A 23,487-nucleotide genomic window follows, 5' to 3' on the forward strand; every position below is an offset into this window, starting at 1 on the left:
GCCCGCAGCCCCAGCCGGGCTGAGCCTCGCTTTCCCTCCTTCCTCTTGGGTGCTCCCTGGAAGGCACAGAGGCGAGTCCCCCAGTGAGGTTGCGGCAGCGCTGACGTGATGCGGGCGCTTGGAGCACGAAGTCACGGAGTCCACGCTGGCGATGTCCACACTCGGGTCGAGTAAATCAGTGTGTCACATGTTTGTAGGTAAGATTTGGATTATTTCAGGGACCTAATCACTCACATTTGTAAAGTCTGCTCTTGCTTCTGAGGTGCTCGGTTCAATCCACCGAGATTCCACAGCAGGGAGTGTGGGGTCCCTCTGGCTCCAAGGTCCCTGAGCACGTGCGCTGTCTGCTGGGCGGTGACAGTGACAGATGTCAGCTTCCCCAGTGCTGAGCTGTCCATTCATCCGTTCCGACACTGACGATGAACGTGCCCATTTTCATGTGATTCTCACATTCATGGGGCTTAGCATTCAGGTCATCGGTTCTCAAAGCTGTCCCCTGGCTGGATGACGGTCAGTCCTCACCTGGAGCTGGTCGGGGATGCCCTGGTTTGGAAGCCCCCCGCCCACCCCCCCACCCAGGACCTCTGGAATCAGAAAGTCCAGGCTGGTCTCAGCCGCTGGGCTCTCGCTAGCCCTCCAGGCCATGCTTGGGTCCAAGAACCCGGGGTCTGGGTTTCCCATTTATTCTTAGGCCAGTTCACAGTTTGTTTCTGTCTGGAGAAGTGGCTACTACATCGGGCTCTCAAGTGTACTGCCATGGAGTTGTGAACATAATTCAGGATTTAAAAAGTCGGGATCTGCAGTTGGTTTCTGTGAGACTGGACATTAAATTGTCTTCCCACACTTGGGCTCTTTCCCAGCTGACTTAGCGAAGCGCCAGAGCTCGTTACTCCTGGGTTTCTGTGTGCGTGGCGCACAGGTGTGGGGTCCATTTCCTCAGGTGCCAGGAGCCTCGTCCTCCCTGGGGCCCCTCTGAGGGAGATGTCCTCTCCCGGAGCCTCAGTTCACAGCGAAGCGGAAAATCGAGGGTCGGGAGCACATGTGCTAAACCGGACGGAGGGCCCAGGTGTCACAGGGCCCCTAGTAAGCCGGGTAACACGAGTGAGCCGCATAGGCCCGCACTGCGAGCAGAGCGTCCCCCCGGGGGCCCGGGCGGCTAAGGGCGGGAGCTGTCCCTGGCCCAGCCTGGTCTCTGCTGGACTACTGTTCCCAGTGCAAGTTGCACTGCACTGAGGAGTATCCCCTCCCCCCAAACGTGCCTGGGCCCTAGCCCCGGCACCTGTGCACGTGGCCCCGTTTGGATTGCACGTGGCCCCGTTTGGAAACGGTGTCCCGGTAGGTGTAATTAAGTGAGGGCTCTCCAGACGAGGCCCTTCTGGATTCGGGTGGCCCAGCGGCGGGGCCCTTGGTCCTTGGTCTTTGTCGGTGGCCCAGGACTTGAGGAGAGTGTGGCCCCGAGTATCGAGTTTCCTCCCTTCTCTCTGCGCTTGGAACAACCTGTCTTGTCCGTCTTCACGCCCGGGGCATCTGTAAACGCTTCTTTGTACCTTGTGCTGTGTGGGGTGCTCATGGGGGCGCGTCAGACACGGTCTGTGGGCTGAGGGCTGTGGAGGGACGCACTTGGAGCCCCCCAAAGCCCACGTGATTGTGTGTGACGGGCCCCGGAGATGGAAGCACAGAGCAGCAAGAGAGAGGGCGGCGGGGGCAGGGCCTTCATGGGTGTCTCCGAGGGGGAGTGAGGAGGGGGGGTTGAGCTGGAACCATCTGTCTGGCTCTGGGCTTTGGGGCTGCCCCCGGTTCCCTGGCTCCCAGAGCACCCAGAGGTCCCAGAGGACAGGCCTCTGGCTGCAGGGAGGACAGAGCAGGCATGGCCCGGGCCGGTGGAGGGGGTGCTGTTTGCATGTCACAGCTGTGCTTCTGGCTGGGCCCTTTGCCAGCCTGGGCGGGGCAGTCTGTCCCAGCCAGGAAGGCGTGAGAAGGCATCAAAACATCATAATATACAGAAGTGAAAGTGTGCACACATGCACACACACACACACACATGCACACAGACAACGCTGCCCCTCCCCCTCAACCCTGGGGGCCCACCGATGCTGTGTGCGGCGCCCACCCTCTCAGGCAGGACTGCGTCTGTCTTCAGGTGTCCTTGGTCTGTCCTGTCTCAAGTTCTCGGTGTGACTTGTCTGTGAATCAGGGCTCCTTTGTGGCAGCGCCCCAGTGGGGACTGACCGGCTCAGGCACCCTGGCTGGGGCAAGCTGGCCTTGGGGAGCTGGCCTCACGGGGTCATGGTCAGATCCCTCTCCTGTCTGGTTCCTGAGGCTCCTCAGGGCCTGGCCTGCTCCTTCCCCACACTGTCCTGGCACAGGGCACTGGGTCTGGACGGCCAGCCCTCGGCACAGGCCCTCAGCAGGGGACAAATATTCTCCCGGTTTTTGGTTTCAAAAAGCCGGGCAGGACTCCGACTGGCCGAGCATAGGCCTGGCAGTTTCTTGTGACAGGTTTGCTGTGATAGGGGTGACACCTGGGTGGCATAAAGCAGGAGACATCTATTCTCCCCCAGTCCCGGAGGCCGGAAGTCCCACGCCCGGTGTGGGCGGGGCCGCGCTCCCTCCGAGGCTCCAGGAGAGGGTCCTTCCGCCCTTTCCAGCCTCTGGCGGTGGCAGGCGTCCTTTAGCTGTGGACGCGTCTGTCCCCGTGGTCCCAGCTCCTTGTCTGTGCAGCACACGGGCTGTCCCTTGGCTGCCCCTTCTAAGGACACTTGTGAATATGTTGGGGCCACCCACACGGTCCAGGATAATCTCCCCGTCTGAAGGCCAGACACTTAATCACGTCTGCAAAGTCTTTGCCAACAAAGATCACCTTTACGGGCTCTAGGAATTGTGACCTGGTGTCCTTGGGGGGGTGACTGCCTCACCACATGCCCTGGGACCCTGGAACCCAGGCGGCAGAGGCTCAGCCCGGGGAACAGGCCCACCTGGGGGCCCCCAGGAGCAGGCTGCACCCTTTGGGTCCACCAGCTCCGACACTTGACGAGATGCCGGGGTGGGAAGCTCGGCGGGGTCAGAGTCAGAGCGCGTGGAGACAGGAGGAGGGCGCGGCCCGTTCTCGCCAGCCTGTCGCAGCTCTGGGGACACACAGGTCAATGCGTACAGATTATCTGCTGCCCCGAGAACTTTGGACCCCCCAAACCCAGTTACTCCCCGACTTAGCAATCTGTCATTCTTTGATGAGAGGACTGGAGGGCAGTGTCTTGGCTGAACAAATACAATTTGGGAGCAAGTTTCGGGAAGCTTCTGGAAGCTAATAGACCTCATGTGCCTCTCGAGAGGAGACGTTACAGTCTTTGGCGACCCGGAGCTCCAAGCCTGATGTTCCGAATGGGACCAGGGCCGTGCCCGCTGGGCTGTGGGTTGCCCCGACTCCCACGAGACTTGGGCAGTGCGGGAAAGCCCGCATCTGTGGGGTTCGGGGCTTGGCCCTGAGAGACGCATCTTCGCGAGGCTCCGATTCTCGTTCCCTTGGGATTAAACGCGATTTTCCGGAGCCAGGTTCTGATGCCCGGTCTCTGCGCCGGCGTTCACCGCCTCTGCCCTGGGCCCTGTGCATTACCCCAACACCCTTTAATTTGCGCTGGCGTCTGGGCCCCCTGGGGCGGCGAGGGAGCATTTGGGTGAGCATCTCATCACCGGCTCCCTCCTTCCCTCCGGCAGGGGCTGCGCCCCGGTGGTCAGCTCTCCCCCTGCCCACGAAGCTCGATCTTCTATCTGGCAGGAACTTCTCGCTGGCGAGTGTGGAGCCCCGATGGATCTCGTAATTCACTGAAACTCAAACTCCTTTCCTTCCCCGGTCACTATAGCTCCGCGAGGGTCTGAGAAGAAATTGAAAATGGGCAGCTGAGCTGCTCTGTGGGTGCTTTAAGCTTCCCCCTAATGAAACGTGTCAGTTTGGTTACGATTTCTGTTTGATGGCTTTCAGTTTCTTCTCGGCCGTGACACGCCGCGGGATGAATGGGTTTTCCGTCAGCCACGCGGTGGGCCGCTTCCCTCTCCCACCGCCCCTCTGGTGTCTCCTGGTGTTTCACGGAGCCGAACCGCCACAGCCCAGGCCTTTGTGGCTGCTCCGCACGGGACACGGCGGCGGTGGGTTTGCGTCTCCGTTACCCATGGGCTCTGGCTGTGTCCTCACCTACTGGCCGCTTTGGGCGACTGCTGTTTCGACTTCGTTTGCCTGGCTTCCAAGCGGGTCCCTAGCTCAGTGCCCTTCTCCCCGGTCCCCCATCGTCTCTGCTGTCGTCCAGTGTTACTGCCCCGGAGTCCCCCCCTTCCGCGTCTCCAGTCTGGGGCCGCCGTCTCGTTACTGGGCCTCTCCGCCTTAGATGTGCTTAGTTTTAGTGTTGTTATGAAGTCAAATTATTTGATCTATGTATAGTATTTACATATTAAATTATTCACACTGACTTAGAGTCTGTGAAATATTTTCTTTCTTTTTTTAAAGATTTTATTTATTTATTTTTAGAGAGGGGAAGAGGGGAAGGAGAAAGAGACAGAGAGAAACATCCATGTGTGGCTGCTTCTCACACGCCCCCTTCTGGGGATCTGGCCAGCAATCCAGGTGTGTGCCCTGAATGAGAACTGAACCAGCGACCCTTTGGTTTGCAGACTGGCACTCAATCCACTGAGCCACACCAAACAGGGAGAAATATTTCTGTGTCTAAAAATAAGCTGAATAAGATTTTGATCAAGAGTGTTTTGATCCCTCCTGAGGTTGGTGAATTGTCCGTGATTCCTTCGTCTGCAGAGCTGGGTGGTCACGGGTAAGTGTTGGGTGGGGGTGGGGTGAGCACGGGTGTGTACACGGTGAACGTGGGGTGAGTGTGCGAAAAGACCCTGGCGTCCATTCCGATTCAGTCCCTGAGGACATTGAGCAAAGACGTCATTTCAGCCCCTTTTGGACCCGTGTCCCCTTTTATTGGGGACTTCGACATCTAACTTACTTTGGCACTTGGATTTCTCCTCCCTCTCCTGGAAATTGGTGTGGACATTTTTTCTATAAAGACACTGAACTTGATGCTCTTTAGATGAAATTCGCTCGAACTCTTCCAAAGCCTCATTCGGTTTGTTCGGCTTACGGGGCAGGAACCCAGAGGCGGCTGACCCATCTCCCCCGGGAAAGCGGAGCTTGGAGAGGCTTCCGGGCAGCCGGGGCTGGAAGTGGCACTGTCCGACCCCGTGCTCCGGGGAGAGGCTGCTGGCAAGGACGCGTTCACCGGGCACTCGGGCGGAGTTCCTACTAACGCAGAGGCCGTCGTAACACGGAAACGCTGTCCCCTGTGGCAGGCGTTTAAACGTGTCGCTCTGAAGCTTCCACGAGGATTCCCAGCGCCTTCTGCTGAGCCTTGTCTCCAGCACCGTGTCTGGCCAGGGCCCGAGCGAGGGGACGTGTGCTCTCGCACTGGACTCTTGGGGGCAGTGGTCACCGGCTCCCCAGACTGTCCCGTGGACGCAGCCGGAGTGTCCCCGCAGACTTGGCAGGTCCCAAGCCACCTCTTCCGCATCCGTCCCCGGGGCGCTGCCTGCCACCCGCCGCGGTCCCATCTCTGTGCTGCTGGTGGCAGTGGGACTGTGCTCTGCCCTTCGGCCGAGGGCTTTGGTCTGGGGCAAGTGAGTGCCTGTAATGTGTCCTGTGTTGTTTCTGGGGACACAGTGTAGCCCGGAGGCATGACAGCACCGGACCACGGGCGGCCTCCTTGTACTACGGGCCGTGTTCGCGTCCGGAGGCCGTGGAGGAAACGTGTGAGGGGCCGGCCAGGGCGGAGGGAGCTGCGGGGGACAGAGGGTCTCCCACTCTGTCGACCTTGCCCACGTCTCACGCAGCCCAGGGGGCTGGTCCCTCTGTCGTCAGGCAGGGTCCCCAGGGCCGGGCGCCACGAGCTGCAGGCGCGGTGGTCTCCACACAGACCCCAGACGAGGATGGCATGGACCCCCCACCAGTGCTCACGTTTTCTCTCTGGAATCGGCCCTGTCCTTTGTCCGGGGGAAGCACGGCCGTGGTCACATCCGAGCTGTGGGGGTGGGGAGGACGAAGAGAGGGAGCTGGGGTGTTGGGGGCGCAGCCGGACACGAGGCCCAGTGTTGGGGCCCCGCCATGCCCCGCGGGGCCACTGTGCCCCCGTCCCACCCGCAGGAGCAGCGCTTCATCCAGACAGACTCCCCAGAGGCACGTGGTGGCCTGGACGGGGCACGGACCCAGCCGCCGCAGGCCTTCCCGGGGAGGTGACATGGGTCCGCCCAGGCTGACCCCCAGTCTGAATTCCACATCCAGACGGCCAAGCCACGGTCCATGGCCCAAGAGGGGTGTCCAGCCACTTCGGGCTTCACCGCCTGCAGGGCAGTCTGATGACTCGAGTGGGCCCTTTACCAGGAGGTGCTTTGGGGCCAGGGGTGGGGGGCGGGGACTGTAGGTTTGTCCCAAGTGGCCTGCTGAGAGGGCTTTCCAGCGAGTGGAGAGTGTCTGAAAGTGTGGTCTTCATGTGGAGGCTTGTGGGCCGTCCAGTGCTGCTGCTGCCAGGGCCCCTCTACACGGAGCCTCTTGTCCAGAGCGCTTCTGCCCCCAGGACCAGAGCGGAGGGTGGGGCCAAGCCCGGCGTCCCTGTCACCAACCCTCTGTGGCCGACACAGAGGGATGAGTCCTCTGACTGGGTCCTGAGAATGAAAACAAAATAAAAAACAAAACCCCAAGAAAAGCAAATAAAGTCCTGGGAAACCTCCCTGAAACTCGAACGACAGAGGTCAGTGGCCGGTCCCCCCAGGAGCTAATTAAGCCGTTTACTGCAGGCGTGGGTCTCGGTGCTGCCGGCCCGGCCGCCGAGGGCCTGCCCCGGCCCTTGCCCGTGGCGTTGTCTTTCCTTCCTAATTGCTGTCCGAGCCCCAGGCCGTCAGACAAAAGCTTCCTCAGTCGCCAGCCAGCCTTCTCCTGGTGCCCACCTGGGGCCGGGGGCCGCTCTGGGTTAGTTTCCCCATCTCTGCCGGGCACTTAGCAACCGCTGGTGGAGGGATGCTGGCGTGACTGAACAAACAGGTAATGCTGGTTTGGGACCGGGCTGAACATCGAAAGCACCTTTTAATTGAGAAATGAAGTGCATCTGCCAAACATCCGAGGCACGCTGATGCCTCGTCTCCATTACGGTGGCGGTGCTCGGTGTTTGAGCGAGTGCGTCTCGGGGCTGGCACTCCAGAGAACGGGGTGGCGGGGGCAGCGCCAGGCAGGGTTTGCTCTGTGCCAGGGGGCGACACCCACGCACTCCTCCTCCGAAGACGTGCTGAGCAGCCCGGGTGCTGGGCTCTGTTCGAGGGGCGGGCCGCCCCTCCAAACAGGCCATTTCGAGCCGAAGTGCCGCACCTTCCCGCGGCTTGCCCCTCTCCGAAGCCTACAGCCCTCCTCCCTCGTCCCCTCACTTCTCCACAAACGTGCTGTCTTCCTGTTAGGAGGCTGCGCCAGCCTCGGTTCCAGCCACTCGAGTCCCTCATCGCCTAGCGTTCAAACTCTCACGTGTGGCGTGCGTGCATAAGCCTGTGCGTTTGTCTCCTGTGAGTGCGTCCCGTCCGGGTCTAACGTGTGGGCCGTGGGCGGCGCCACCTGTGGGCCACCTGTGGGGGGACGGAGAGCAGGGGCCGTCCCCACAGGAAACACACCATTCAGTGTAACTGCGGGGCTTCTCCGTAGAAGCTCGAGCTCCCCGCTTCCTGAAGGGAGGGGTGGACTCCCGCTGGTGTGGCCCCAGGCCCTCGGGGAAGAGCCCCAGGTCAGCTGGCCTCGGAGCCCGTGTTGCTGTTGGGCAGGACCACGGAGGCCGAGGGTCCTGCCTCTCTGCTTCTCAGACGCCAGCGGGTCCGAGAGGAAAGGCTCCTCGTCCGGGCCGAGGTCGGCCACCAGGGTGGCTCCGGCTTCTGCAGGCCTTGCTCCCTCCCCCTCCTCTGCGGCTCTGCCTCGGGGCCTCTCACTGCGGCGGTCAGGCGAAGGTCCTCACAAACAGCTCTGGGCCCTGCAGTGGGGCCGTGGGGCACAGTGAGGGCTGTCTTGTCCGGGGGAGGGCGGGAAGTGCGTGGCGGCTCCTGGTGTGCAGGAGTGGGGGGCACCGCGTGTTTGCTAAAACGCAGGGCCCCCCCATCACTAAGCTGCTGAGCGCGAGTGTGGAATGGATGCGGTGACTCTGAGACACCGACACTGTCCCCTGCTGGGGCCATCGGAGGGGCGGCAGCAGGGCGGGTGGGCGGGCGTCGTGCAGTGGGCTGGCGGGCGCTGAGTCGCGTGTCTCTGTCAGTGAGGAAAGATGGGGGCTGTTGGCTGCCCACTCACCAGATACCCCCGCCCAGGTCTCAATCCCCGCCCTCCTTTAAGGTCTCTGGGAGCCTCTCATGACACCAGCAGGCAAGGTCCTGGACTGAACCACTTTGCCTGCTGTTGACTCAGGGAAGAGGGACGCCCACACCCGGTGTCCTGGGTGTCTGTTCGGAACAGACAGGGCTTCGCCCGCCACTCCCCCGGGACGTCTGTGACAGTGGCACTGTGGGACCGAGGCGCCCCTGCCCCTGCAGGGTCCCCTGTCCTTGTCCCCTCGGACTGCTGGCAGCAACAGTGCGAAGTCTAATCGCCCCTGGGGCGAGTTTGCTGCGGCTGGTTTCTAGTTAATGGGCTAAGTTACAGTTTTACTCTCCACAATATCAGCATCTATCCACAGTGAGTACATTAAACGCAATTAACGTGGATTATGGATTCGAAACGAAGAAGGAAATATATTAATACATCTAATTACTATGTTAATTAGACATTGGAGCCATAATATTTCAAACCTAAATGCTAATGTTGATAGAGCTATAATTATTATTTTTTTTTGGAGGGCGAAATGCATCTCTGCTGTGCGGCTCAGAGCACGTAGCTGACGCTGGCCGGGCCTGCGGGTCTGCAGGCCTCCTCCGGGGGCCGGGAGGCCCGGGAAGGGCGTCAGCAGCCCTGGGGCGTGGTCGCGCCTGCTGCCTGTGAGCAGCTGCTGAAATGCTCTAAAGGCCTGAGGATGTGGCCTTAGGGATTTCAAGGAATTTTCTGGACTCGTGCCTTTTAAATGCCACATGAATTGAATACCTTCAATTACATTTTAGTGTCTGTGGTGTTCTGGGCCACGTCCGTTCCAAAGCTTTGGGGACGAGCCAGCGGGCGTCCCCGGGACCACAGTTCACGAGGGGAGCTGTGTAGAGGCCTCGGTTAGGGCTGACCCTCGGGGCCGGGTGAGCAGCAGAGGGCCCGGGCTCGCCCAGGATGTGCCCGACGTCCGCACTGACAGTCCTGCCCACTGGGAACACGCTCAGTCCTGCACGGCCACGTTTCCGCCCATCCCGTGTGTCCCAGCTGTGCCACCTGGAGTGGGACCCCACCATGGCCACCTGATGGCCCCCCGCCATCCAGGCAGCCCTGGGTCCAGCAGCCAGAACCCTGGCAAACAAAGGAATCGCCCTTCCCCACACTTTAATTCTGAACCCGTGTGATTACTTGTCGTTTCGTTTAAACATGGTTTTGGGGCTCGGGTGGCAGCCCCGAGGGAGACACAGACCTTCAGACGGTAGCAGGCAGCCTGGGCTTCAGCGGACGCCACAGCTGTTTTCTCCAAGTGCCCCCGTCCCAGGCCCAGTGACATGGCTTGTTGTCAGCAGCCTGGGGGTTGGCGTTTTATCAGAACATGAGGCAAAAGATGGCGCCAGGCGTGAGGAGTGCCGTCGTCCTGTTTCAGACTCCGGGTGACGGGTCCTGTCCCTAAGGAGCCCTTGGGGTGGGTTACGGGTGCCCCATCCCCCGCCCCCACTGCACAGCAGCACGAGGACTGGGGTCCCTGAGACTCAGCCGGGGGAGCCCGCCTTGCGCCGCCGAGCGACCTCCAGCAGCCGGGGAGTTATTTTCCCTCGTCCGAGAGCAGTTTTCCGCCCCCTACACCCAGCTTCCCAGACCACACGCGCCTTGTCCTGCAGGGCTGAGCTCAGCCAGCTGGCCCTGGAGATGGGCGTGGCTGTCCCGACTCATCCCTGCAGATCCGGTGTGCAGCAGCGCGGAACCCAGGGCTCCTCCGGGAGAGTGGCCTTGGGTGGAGACAAAGGTGGTGACGTGCTTCCTGGGGTGGTCCCAGGGTGGGCCCACAGAGGGGGCAGAGAGGAGACCCGCCTGTCGAGGCTCTCCCTGTGGGGTCCTGCCCAGCCTGTCTCTGGGTGGTCTTGGCTTCGGCCAGCCCAGGAAGCCTGGCTCAGTCACCGCCCCTTGGGTGGCGTTGATGCCATTGTCATTCTGGAAGCTGACTGCCAACTTTATGGGCAGGTGGGACCCCACCAGACGCACTGGTGGAGACATCCGAGCCTGACGCCCTGAGCGCCCCGCTCCTGAAAGCGGACCTCTGCGAACGTCCTCCGCGGGCAGATCCAGACTCCTGCCCCCTTGGGGTTTTTAAGGCGGAGCGACCCTCAGAGCAACCAGAACAGGGCTACGAGCGATAAGCTGGTGGTTGGGACAAATGAGATCGTCGAGAGCACGCGGTCCACGCAGAAACAGTCAGAGAAAGGGGACACAGAACAGGGAACGGTTGGGGCCCACTCAGCCCCAGCATCTCCACAGTCGGGTCGGAGGTGCCGACTTCGCGGCTAAGATGACGCGGCCGCTCGTGGACTGGGGCCCTCGGGTCCTGGTGCCTGCGTCCCCCCTGCCTCCACGCTGGGCACGTGGGCTCTGGCGGTGCAGCCCCCGGGCGCCAGTCCTGCCCGTGAGACCAGGCCTTCCTCTCCCGCCGACCCCGGTGGGCCCCCCGAGGGGCTGCCTGCTTCTACCCAAAGCTGCAGGGACACGGTGCCACTGTGACGTGACCCTGCCGTGACATGACACTGCTGGGAGGTGGGCTGGGGCTGCGTGTGGCTGAGGGAGAGACTCTGTGCAGAGCCCGCGGTTGGTCTGGAGGCGGCACCGGCCAGATCTGCTGACGGAGTGGAGGCTGGATGGAGGGACAAGGGTCGCCAGGATGGCTCCCCAATTGACTGGACCCTGGGTGGGCGCTGGGCTGGTCCAGGTGACAGAAGGCGAGGTGAGAAGCTGTTTGGTGAGGAACTTCCCAACCTGCGGTCTTACCTCAAGTGCGCAGTGTCCCTGGGACCCACCAGGACACGGCGCGGTGCTGCCTTTGTCACCTTGAGCAGGGACAGAGCCATCTCGGCCCCCTCCCTTCCCCTTGGCCCTGCGTGAGCTCAGCGTGTGCTCCCTGGAGTCCTCTTGGGGGCCCTTCCTGCTCTCAGTGGCTTTCCCTCCAGCACAAGCGACCGCCGGAGGGGGCCCCACTGTGTGCAGCCCTGTCTCCTGCGCGCCTGGCCTCTGGGACCCTCCGCTCTGGCCACTCCTCTCCAGGGGCCTGCACGTGACTCCGGAAACTGCGCGGCCTCCGCGGCTCCCTGAGTGGCTGGAACCGGACGCCAGCCTGTTCGAGCGGCTCCTCGGGTCTGAGCAGCTGGGAGTGGGGACCGCGCCTCCCTCTGCCCTGTTTAGGCTGGGAGACCTGCCGGCAGAGCCCGGGACCGCCTTCCTCTGGGTCACCGGGTCTGATTTCCGCCCCTTCACCGTCCACAGCGCTCTCCATTCTCTGTCCCTCTAGGAGAGCGGCTCCCGTGTGAGTGTGACATGCCGGGCCGGTTCCAGGTGGAGGGCACGGTGCTGCTTCCCTCGGTGAAGACTCTGTGGATGGAGCCCAGGGCGGCTTTGGCCCTGACTGTGCCCCTGAGGCTCTGCTGCTGGACAGCGAACCTCCAGATGCCGAACTCCCCGAATCCGACTCCCACGTGCAGCCCCGGTAAATGCCGTGTTTCTTTGCTTCGATGTTGGCTTCTGAGCGACAGGTTTGGGCAAATGCACGCGACATGTCTCCTAGGACAGAGCGGGTTCACCGTGGGGCCTGCTCCGCGTCACTGCCCACTCGCGGTTTGCGTGAAACCATGTGACGTAAACGGGGTGTGCGTTCAAAACATAGCCTAGCGTCCGGCCATCTGAAGACCGGGTGTTCGGTGGGAGTGATCTTGAACTTGGCACCTGCGGTGGTGCGAGCCGCACGGGAGTTTCAGTCACCCCGCACGCCAGAGCACGGCTCTCGCCCGCGGCGCTGACGGCAGCGAAGGGACGGAGCATCCTGCGGAAGCGCACACGGCCAGCCCGCGAGGCTCCGCGGGAACGCGGAGAGAGGGCTGTTGTTATACATCAGGACGCCACAGTTACTGCGCAGCCATAATTGGGAAAATAGAGATTCCTTGAGAGCATGAAATTATGTCAAGTTAATTCTGCCCTCCATCTTGAGGCTGATTAGTGTGAAATGTAATGAAATGTAATTTTTGCTAAGTAGCTGAGCCAGGAGGGTAGACCAGCAACCTGCAATTATGCTGATTGGGACCAAGCCTTCCACGTGTCCGGAGGCCCGGGCACCAGTGCTGGATACCACACTGTGGTCACTCCCTGGTGTCCCTGCCACAGCGGGTCAGCCTGGTTTCCCGGAAGTCGACTGACAGTGGGCTCTGTTATTGTTGTGATTGTCTTTGGGGGCCTTGGGGACCCGACAGTCACTTCCAGTTCCCTTGGGGAGGGAAGAGGGTGCCCCGGGAGGTCCTGCCGTAGTCCTTGGTGTGTCTTGTCAGGGAGGGCTGTCTGTCCCGGGGTGAGCACAGGAACAGCGCCCCGCCCAGCTCCTGTCCCTGCCCTGTCCCCGTCTCCTGATGGCGGAGCCATGATGAGGAGCTTCAGCAAACACCCTCACCATTTGGGCATCGAGAATGTGGTCCCTGCCACATCTCAGAAGGGAGCTATGTCCTTGTGTCCAGAAGCAGCGTGTGGCTTTTAACCCGGACACCTGGCCCCTGGGGTTGCTGTAGGGAAGGCACGTGTGTGTGTAAATTGAAAGACTGTCCCGTAAGGACTGGGCCCTGGTCCAGGCCTGCAGCGGTGAGAGTGTGCAGAGCCGAGTGTGGCCCTGGGCACAGGCGTGTCCGCCCCACAGGGAGAGCCGGCTGGAGCAGGGGTGGGGGCTGGCGGGGCGACGGCGCTCGACGGGGCCTCTGCTGGGGGGGCCGGCGGCAGCCAGGTCATGTGGCCCTGTCGGTGAGGGTCCTGGCAGGCCGAGCCCGCTGCTGGGTCTCTCACCGGCTTCGCAGTGGGACGGGGGATCCCTGGGAGGAAGGTCGCAGCTGAAGCAAGGCAGCTGTGTCACCGGAGCAGCCTGGAGGAACTGGGTTGTTAATTTGCTCATCAGATGTGAGTGAGCTCCTCCTGCCGTCGGGCTGGTGGCGGGGCCCTGTCAGCCACACACCCGTGACACTGAGGGCGGGTGGCCGCTGCGTTCTCGAGGACGGGGCAGGCACGACGGGAAAGTCAGCCTCGCTGGGCCTGACTTTCCTCTCTGGCCCAGCTGGGTCTTCCCTCTCTGCTGCGTTTGGTAGGACAATGTCTTACATCCCGGGAAGTGGGGCGGACGGAGACAGGAGGAGAGATGCAGCGTGAGCGCCTCTCAGGGGCACAGTCAGAGCGGGGGCGCAGGGAGCCTCCGCGGTTCAGGGTGAACAGGTGTAAACGGTCCCCCTTTTCTTCACGGGGCAGGATCGACTCGAGCTGGAGGCTGCAGCACATGGGGGTGAGGAGAGGCCTGTGCACTGTCCCCAAGCACCCTCCTGCTCTGGGGCCAGGAGCCAGCCCTGTGGCCCCGAGTGGCCTTCTCATCTGGGGGGGCCGGGGGGGCCTGCGGGGCACACAAAACCAACCCTCTCAACGTGGCCTTTTTGTTAGGGGACCGGCCGAACCCCTCCCTGACTTCTGACCCACCCAACTGGACTGGGGAGTGGTTCAGCTGGGGGAGTCTGTCATCTGGTCAGTGGCACCTGGCGACTTCCAGCGTGCCTCCGTGAGCCGAGAGATTTGGGGTGGCGGGGGGCCGTGGTCCTGTTAGGAGTGTGACTGCGAGAATGATAAGATTTATGGGATGTAAATATCTCCTCTCACCCAAGACACACCCTCCTGGTGGGTTCGTTTCTCGCCCAGTGCCCGAGTTAATTGCCTTTTTAATGGCGTGTTCTGTATCTGTCGAGAGTGTGTTCTGAGGACACATATGTCATTTCTGCAGAGGACAGCGGTTGACTAGCTGTGCGCCTCTCCACTGAAGGAAGCGTGGGTGCCACCCGGGGCCCCTCAGGTCACGGAGGAGCACGTGGGGGGCGGGGTCTGCGGGTCTTCACACCAGCACAGGCGGCGCCTGCACCAGGAAGCCCTGCCCTGGAGGAACCGGCAGCGCCCTGCGATCTCGTGCGCGGAGAACACCCAGTTCCGTCACCTCTGCCCTTCGGACTGGGGAGACCGGGGACGCAGTGACGGCCCTGGGCCCGGGCGGGAGGGTCCTGCACATCTGTGGGACCGAGCTGCCCTGGAGCCCGTGAACGGCGGTGACGATGCCCGGCTGGATGCATTGGCACCATGTGGCATCTGCGCCCATTGCCGTCCCCTTAGAGTGGGGAGCACCACGGCTGTGACCCCTGTGTGTGGACCTTGAGGTCTGTCCTGTCCTAGAACCTCTAAGTGTGGCCTCACTCAGAAGTAGGGTCATTGCAGATATGTTACGATGAGGTCCTGCTGGACAGGGTTGTGACAAGCGTCCTCTGAGAAGGTGAGAGGACCCAGGAGAGCGCCCGTGGTGACAGGCAGAGAGCGGAGCGATGTTGCCACAGCCACAAGGGATGAGGACCTTCAGCAGCCACCACAAGCTCGGGGACAGGCGTCAGACAGTCTCCCTCGGAGCCTCCAGCTGGACCCGCCCCCGCACCACCTCGATCATGGACTTCAGGGTTCCAGAACGGGGCGGGGGGGTGACTGTTACGGCAGCCACGGGAACGAGCGCACTGCTGGGCTGGCTGTGGGCCCCCTGCCCCCCGAGGGTGAGCGCTCTTCCTCCTGGCCCCGCCCTCACCTCCAGAACCGGGGGGGGGGGAGGGGAGCGAGGGGGGAGCCTCAGGGATGGTGGGTGCCAGCCGGCAGGACTGGTCACTGCTGCGGTCGGGAGTGGTTTGACTGGCGGAGTGTTTCAGTTTGCCTTCTCAGTTTTAATTAACTGTTTGGCACATAGCATGCTTTCTAATGCTTTCAATTACCACGTATAATTATTTAGATATAAATTTTAGAAATATCAAGTGACTGGGTTTTTGGCAGAAGCAGCTCGAAAACTACAAACCTGCCGCATGCGCCTATCTGTTCCAGAAAGGCCCCAAGCTGCGGTGCCCGTGGTCGGGTGTGTCCTGCCCGAGAGAGTCCCAGCCCCTTCCTGCGGTTCCCTCCTCTGTCCCAACAGGTCAGCACCCCGGGGGGCCGAGTGCTGGTGGGGGGGTCTCAGTGCCCAGACCCCGTGTTGGGGAAAGTCAGCGTCAGCCACTCAGGAAGGTGGACGTGACTTCCGACCCAGGCTCAGAGGTCGGATGTCAGCCAGGCAGGACACCGCAGGAAGAGCGAACGACTCCAGTAGCCTCACCGGCGTCTGCTCTTGGATCGGAGGGTTCAGTTTCACGCTGAAGTCTGGGGAGTGTGAGTTCTGGCAGTTGCCCTGCAGGCCCTGGGCCTCCCTCCCGCGGATCAGGTGCTCACAGGACCTGCAGTTCTCCCTGCTGCCTGCAGGGGCGCCGAGCCTCCTGCAGCTCACATGGCCAGCAGCTGCCGGCTTCCTCTTGGCCGGGCTCCCCGGGACGGTGCACAGGTGCTGCTCGGCCCGCGGACGGTCAGAGGACAGAGCAGCTTCCTTTTCCCCTGTGGATTCGATACCTGGTGTCAGGCTTGCACCAGCCCCTATCGCACCGCACCCCTGGGCCGAAGGCAAGCCCGCCCGCCTCGGGGGCGCCGGCTAAGGGCTCTGTGCAGTGTTCCTGGGCACGGGCGCCATCGGAAATCTCGACTCCACCCTTTTGGATGAGACGATGGCCACTGTGTGTTACCTGCATTCTGTTTGTAAAACTGCCGTAGAAAGTTTAATCGCAGCACAAACAGACTTCCGTTTTTCGTGAGTGGGTGTGTCACCTACAGATCCTGGCTGTCCCTTTTTGCGAATGACACCATGTGGACCCGCACGTGGGAGGGTGGGGGCCGGGCAGAGTGTCCCGTCACATCCGAGTGCAGGAGGGAGCCGGGTCCAGAGCCCAGAGCCCAGCGACGTGGGGAGGCCTGAGGCCCATGCCCCACCAGGTTCGGGGTCACAGCCAGTCCTCATCTCAGGGCCTGGCTGAGACAGGGGTGCGACTCTTGCTCCTCAGCCTCTCCGAGTTTCTGCCTTGTCATCTGTGGGGGGTGGGGAGCCCCACTCTGTGAGCAGCTGGTTTGGAGTGGTTGGGTCAGAGGAGGCGGTCTCTGGGGTGCTCGAGCTCCGCGCCTGGTGGACTGCGGGTAAAGTGTGAGCCTCACTCTTGCTCCAACATCGGGTCAGTGGGCCCCTCCTGCTGCCGGAGGGGTGGGCTGTGCCCTGCCCCCACGCAGCCAGCTGACCAGCTGCTCTTCAGTGCAGCCCAGTGCCCTCCTTCCGGTCCAGCCAACTGCCTGGCAGCGGTGCCAACTCTCTGCTCCTCATGGGGCTCCTCTGCTCCCCTCCACACAGATGACTTTTGACCCTGTGCTCTCAGTAAATATCAGACGGGGTCAAGTGGTCCCTGTGGTGGCCTCCCAGGGCCACGTGGACTGGCCCGAGAGGCATTTTTCCTGCTCCCACGCTGACGCCCCTGTTCATGCTCCACGAGCTCAGTTTCGGGCAGTGGCTCATTTATCTTGTTCACGCCTCTGTGGGTGACAGTATTTAATGAAGAGACATTTCAAGGCATCTTCCGAACTTGTGTATTTTGAGACGAGAGTCGTGGCTTTACAGAGTCGCTTGCGGAAACAGATTCTGAAGTTCAATTTACTTTTCTTTAATGAAAAGAACCAAAAAGCGTGGCCGCACTGCTCAGCCGCACGTTCCCTATGGCACGTGCTGGGCCACCAGCCCCTCCGGGCCCAGGGCCGTGGGCTCCAGCCGGGTGACGGCTGCCTGTGCAGAGCACCGAGGAGGCTCGTGTTGGAATTCCAGACTCGGGGGTCCCGACTGAGGGTGGAAGTGGCTCGCCACCCCCGGACAGCATGCCTGTCACCCTCCAAGGCTCAGGACAACAAGTGCCACTGATCACTTGTGACCCGAGTTAGTGTTTTCCAACAGAGGCCATCCGTGGGGTGGCGTGAAGTCCTGGGTGTGTCCTGGACTGACACATCTGGAGGACGCTGGGCTCGGGGCTGTCCCTGTCCGGTGACCATGACGTTGACCTCAGGGGCATGTAATTGAGAGGCTCAGTGTCAGCTTTAGGGACAGAGCATGTGTGTAAGTAACTCCAGGCAGGAGTGCAGTGCCGAGTCTTTGGTGTCCTGCTGTCCATCTGCTCAACGGTGTTTCCCTGGGGCCCACGGCCCCTCCCTCCGAGGAAGGCTTGGCCCCGTGGCCTGGAGGTTCCCGGAGGCCGGTGGCTGCGTCTGGTCTCGCCACCCAGGCTCCCTCTGATGCCAACTTACTCTCTCAGGCTTCCGTCCTCATCGTCCCCCGACACTGCTGTGTGACCCTCTGTGGTCAGGGTGGCACGCTGTCAGCTCCGACCGTGTCAGCCTGGTCCTCTGGATCGGGGGGCCCAGTGTGCGGAGGGCTCCCACGGGTCCTCATCTGCCCGGCGTCGTCACTGTGTGTCACTGGAGTCGGTGCTCGGCCGTTTGGGAAATGAGCACGTGCCACCCTGAGGTCCAGGCCCGCGGTCCTGTGCCCTTCCCTTCCAGCTGCCTCTCGGCCAGGACAGGCAGTGGCTTGGGGCCTGTCCGCAGGCTGACGCAGAGACGAGACCGTGCCCTCGAAGGACGCGTCCACTCTCCCGACAAGGGCGTTCACGGGGGCGCCTGTCTCTGGTTTGGCTGTGCTGCCCCGAGTCTGCATTTGACTCTTCGGTGACGAGAGCAGGGCCAGCCCCGGGAGTCCGGGCAGAGCTGCACCGCTGAGCCCCCGCTGAGGCGCTGGCAGAGCGCCCCCAACAGGAGGGCCTCGGTGGAGCTCACTTTGCTTCTCCCCTGAGCCCCCACCTGTGGGCGCCCCCCTCCTTTGCTTGCGCATTCATTCCTCATGGCCACGTGGATTTCTTATGGTTTCTGGGATGTGCGGTGTACCTGCCTGTCACCACCTCCTGGCAGGACAGGCATCCTCCGGCCCAAGCCCTGCCCCTGCGGCAGACAGAATAATGGCTCCCCAAGCTCGTCCACGCCCCAGTCCCCGAAACCTGTGCTTCTGTCACCAGGTAACACGGTGAGAGGGACTCTGTGATGGGACTGAGTGAAGTATCGGGAGATGGGAGGCCCTGCTGAGCTACCTGGGCCAGCCCAGTGGAATCACAGGGGTCCTCAGGGTCAGAGGCAGGGGAGGCGACGTGGCGATGAGCTCACGCTGCTTCAGGTGGGGGCCCCGAGCTCTGAAGGTGGAGCAGGGGCCTCGGGCCCAGGCACGCGGGCTCCTCTGGAAGGTGGAACCAGCTGCGGCCGGTCCCGCGTGCAGCCTTCGGAGGAGCCGGCCCTGCCGCTGCCAGGTTTAAGCGTGATTCCCCCGAACTGGAACAGGATGAGTCTGCAGGCGTCTCTTAAGCCACCGACCAGGTTGTGGCGATCTGTTAGTGCAGCCACAGGTGACTAAATCGGTGCCCGGTCCTGGCCACGCGGTGAGCGTTTGTGGCATGAAAGGTGTCACCAGAGAAGACGCAACCCCGGACGCAGTTTTCCTGTGACGTCAGCTCCGGGGTCAGTGTGACGAGCTCTCCGCGCTGTGTCCTCGCCCAGCCAAGGCAAAGACCATGTGTTGCCTGCGACCCCCCCGAGACGGGCTAGTCCTACGTGTGAGGTGACTCAAGGTGACCGTCACGGCACCGGCGCGAAGCGTCTGTCCTCGGGGAGCTTGAAGGTTTCCACTCAGCTTCCTTTCATGAAGGTCCCTGATGTGTTTAAAGGAAAGATCGTGGGCTTGTCATCTGTCGTCTTTTACAAAGACACAGAAAAAAGGCAAGAAAAAGGAGCCGGCAAAGCTGTGATTCGAACTTCTGAAGGCCCCCTTCCCGAGCCCCAGCGCCCGCCGCTCCCGGGGAGACGGACAGGTGCCGCCGGCTAAAAGGAGGCCGTGCAGTTTAGTGTCTCCGGTCCTCTCTACTTTAAGCCCCGGCAGGTCCCCGACCTGTGGGCAGCGTGTTGGCTTCATTTCCAAGAACTAGGTGCAGGCACGTTTTCAGGACGCGCTTGGAGAGCGTGGGACGCTGGCTGGGGGGGCGGAGTGGGCGTCCCGGCCTGGCCACACAGTGGCCCGGGACCTGGGTCAGTCACGTCCCTGTCTGGGTGCCGGCTTCCTCTCCTGCGAAACGAGGGGTCAGAGTGGGTCCCCTCCAGGCCCAGGCTGCTTTCCAGAGCCAGTTTGATGGGCCGCACACCGGTTCTGTTCAGGTAGAGATTTCCAGAAAGTCGTCGGAGCTTTGCTGACCTTCCAGGTTTTTTCTCTTAAAGGAACAAGGAACAAAAAACAGAACCAAATGCTCACATTTCTAAACTTGTTACCAAGCAACCCAGTGACTCCCATTCATCATTCCGGGTGAAACCTTTTAAACTGCGTGGTGGCCTCTGCCTCCCAGTCACCTGACGACGTCGCTTCAGGGCAGCAGAGATGGGCCGCAGCCCAACGGGCGGGGGCCTGGGTCCTGAGGGGTCTGTGTGTGTCAGGTTTGAGTTCAGCTCCCCTCTGACTATGGGGTGCACTGGCTGGGAGGCGGGGTGGCCCCAGGAATGATGACGCCTGCCCCTTCACTTCACCCCAGTTTAGGGCGTGGTGATGAAGCTGACCTCTTGCCTTGAAAGGGGTGATTTTTCCCCCCTCCTGACCCCTGTGAAGCTCAGGCCGGGGCTGCCCTTTCCTGAGCCGGCTTCCAAATGAAGTCTGCAACCCGATAAAGGCATATTATGTTTTAAAAAAGACTTAATATATGGCTCCTTTAAAGATTTATGAGCTTCTGCAACTAGATTCTGTATAAAGAAAGTCCAGACTCTAAATTTTATGTTTTAATGAGATCAGAGGGGCTGATTCACCGGCTTCTGGGCACTTTATGGAAAGTCGATGGATACGGTTCTCTGGGTCCGAGGAGACTGTCGGGCTTCCCTTGAAGCCCAAACGTGCGATCACTGGGCAGGTTTTCCTGCTGAAATGGGCCAGAAACGCATCACTCAGCGAGCTGAGCCGGGGTCCCGGGGACAATTCGCCCTCTTGGATTCGCCCTCACCTCTTGGTGAGCAGTACGCAGCCCCTGTTTGGATTCCCAGCTGGAGAATATTGCTTCTCATGCCACGGGTCAAAGAATTGCTTTCAGTCCCTTAACAGTGAGCCATAAAGGGAAAATGCAGAAGTGATTGCTTATGGCTTTGAGGAGAAGTTTATGAAACTATGCTGATCCAAATGAAATAAATAGGTTATGAGATATAAGAATTATCTGCTCCAGTAAACATGAAGTGGCTGTAACTCACCGCTGTGATGGCATCGTCCCTGAGTGGAGAATAAACAGGGGCCCCACGGAGGGGGAGGGGACATGCTGCCAAGGTGGGCGGCAGTAAAAAGAGGGCTTTGCTTTGTTTTTGCCATAAAACTGACATCGTGCTTAATGGCATGACCTTGACGCCAGCCAGTCACCCGCAGTTGCTTCTGCCTTGCTCAGACGGATGTGTGTTTAAAGAAAAAGGGGAGGGAGTGTGGAGTGGGGTCCCTGAGCTTCTCTGCTGCTGGCACCACCAAGGACTGGACCTGGATCATGTGTGCGATGCCCTGTGGTTCACGGCAGCCTGCAGCCACCTTGGAGATGCACCTGTCATGTCCAACGCCTGCTGGGCACGCCTGCCGGATCTGGAGCCCTGCCCTCATCGTGGGATGGGACAGACGCAGTGTGAGGGTTGAGCGGAAAACGGCAGGGCGAGTCTTTTTTATGGGCCTTCTTTTTAGTTTTTTCATGGAAATCATGGAAGTAATTCACGTCCTTGGTAGAACTCAAGAAAACAAAAATATACAGATAATTTAAAAACGAATAAAGATCACCCATATAGCTGGCACCTAGAGTCAACCAAACATTAACGTTTTAATGCGTAGTCTTCCAGACATTTTGTGGGTGCACGAGGTCTGTCCTGGAAAAGTCCAGCCAGGTTAACACAGGTGTAGTGAGAACAGTCTGTGCAGCGTCCACGGCACCTGGCAGCCAAGGAGCGTGGACTGGAACGCACACACGTGAACAAGGACGACTTCACTGCGCTAGTCGGTGGGGGCGGCAGACGCTGTTGAGTGAGCGTGTGGACTGTGTGGCCGTCACATTCAAAACGACTGAGCGAGTAGAGCAACGAATCTGCATCAGATTTTGCACTAAGCTTGGACCTTCCTCCACGGAAACTATTCGGATGATGCAGAGGACACAGTGCCCTTTGACTCTTCCTAGATTCATTCAGGTCGGTAATGTTTTGTTTAGGGTTTTTGTGTCCATGTTCACAAAAGATATCGGACTACAATTATTTTTTAACAGTGTCACCGCTGTTTTTGGGGTGATGGGGCACACCTAAAATTAATTGGCAAGTGTTCTCCTTTGGTTTTCTCTGAAAGAGTATTTTTTCAGGTGGATGTTACTATTTTTAGAGGTCTGGGAAAATCAGCCAGCGAGTCCACCCGGGAAGTCAGTCGGTGTCTCACAGTCGATTCCATTTTTAGAACAGATACAGGGCTATTCAGTTTTTCTATTTTTTATGCCACTTTTCTAGGTTGTTCTTCATTGATATTTGCTCTTGCCTTTGTTATTTATTTTCTCCAACTGTAATTTTCTGTTCTTCCCGATTCTCGAGGCCAGTGTCTCGGCATCGCCACCAGGAGTCCCTCCCGATTCCTCCGGCCTCTCCAATGTCTGGGGCTGTAAGTCCCGGGCCCCCAGGTGCTGTGTTCATCTCGCTCCCCAATTCTTACCCTTTTCACTACTATCCAGTGCAAGGTACTTTCCTTCTAGGTTGGTCTGCACCTGTGGGCGGTGGTTGCTCACCGTCTAGACCCTCGACTGCTGTCCGACCACCGCTGTGCCCCTCACTCCCAGTGTGTCTCCCCGAGGTGGGAGGACCAGCTCCGTGGGGGTGTGGCTGTGGAAACTTGCGGAGACTCGTGTGTGGCCCCAAAGGTGGGTGTGCGCTGGGGAAATGCTCCGGGTGCGCCCGCGGAGAGTGCGTGTTCTGTGGGACTGCGCGCGGCGGTCTGTGTGCACCGTCGGGTGCCATCTGTACGTCATCTCACTGTGTTCCGCTTGTTTAATTAGCGTCCTTTCATTTAAGCTCGAAGAACCCTTTCAAAGTGTCTTGCAATGCAGGTCTTGGGGCAATAAATTCCTTCAACTTTTATTTGTCCGGGGGTCTCTTTCTCTCCTTTATTTCTTTTTATTTATTTCTAGAGAGAGGGAAAGGGAAGGGGGAAGAGAGGGAGAAAAACCTTGGTGGGTTGCCTCTCAGACGGGCCCTGACCAGGGAACCTACAACCCGGCGAGTGCCCTGACTGGGAATCGAACCAGTGACCCCTCGCTTTGCAGGATGCTGCCCAGCCAGCTGGGCCGCACCGGTCAGGGCGTGTCTGTCCTTCACTTTTGAGTGGCAACTTTACTCTCCACGGCCGTCCAGCCCTGTGGCATCTCTGGGCCACCCTGGAAGAAGAGTTGTCTTGGGCCACACGTTATAGACACAAACACTAACAAGACAAAAAAATCTCGATGTTTTAAGTAAATTGATGATTTTATGTTGGGCCACATTCATAGCCACCCTGGGTTACCTGCAGCCCGCAGGCCGTGGGCTGGACACCCCTTGGCTTGCATTTTATTTCCAGCACTTCGAATATATTGGGTTGGCCAAAAACTGTTCAGTTTTTTCCATGAAAAGACACATTTTTCGTTTTCACCAGTAACTTGATTGATCTGGGTGTTTTGAGTGTGTTGGCTGTGTCCTGCTGTTGGCTGCTGGTGGGGAGAGGCCGGGTGGGGCTCCCCACCTTCCGGTGCGTGGACGGCCGCACCGCAGGGAACTGTTTGGCCAGAACGTCAGTGGTGCCGAGAGACTTCGCAAACCACTTCTGACACTTTCGATCAGTCACAGCCCCTTCTCTGTGCACTGCACAAACTTTTGGTTGCATTTTTACCTTCCTTGAAATAATAAAGCATAACACACCAGAAGTGTGGCATATCTTTTTCCCTCTTCAATATTAAAATGGCCGCGCAAAAATTCAGCAACCCGGTAAGTTTTTTTCAGTGCGCGCCAACGTGACAGCCGTCACAATGTGGTCTGACAACACTGTTTCCGAGGAAGGTACAGACAACTGAGCC

This window comes from Artibeus jamaicensis, unplaced genomic scaffold (assembly GCF_021234435.1).
Source record: "Artibeus jamaicensis isolate MK-2021 breed Jamaican fruit bat unplaced genomic scaffold, CSHL_Jam_final contig_490, whole genome shotgun sequence".
NCBI lineage: Eukaryota > Metazoa > Chordata > Mammalia > Chiroptera > Phyllostomidae > Artibeus > Artibeus jamaicensis.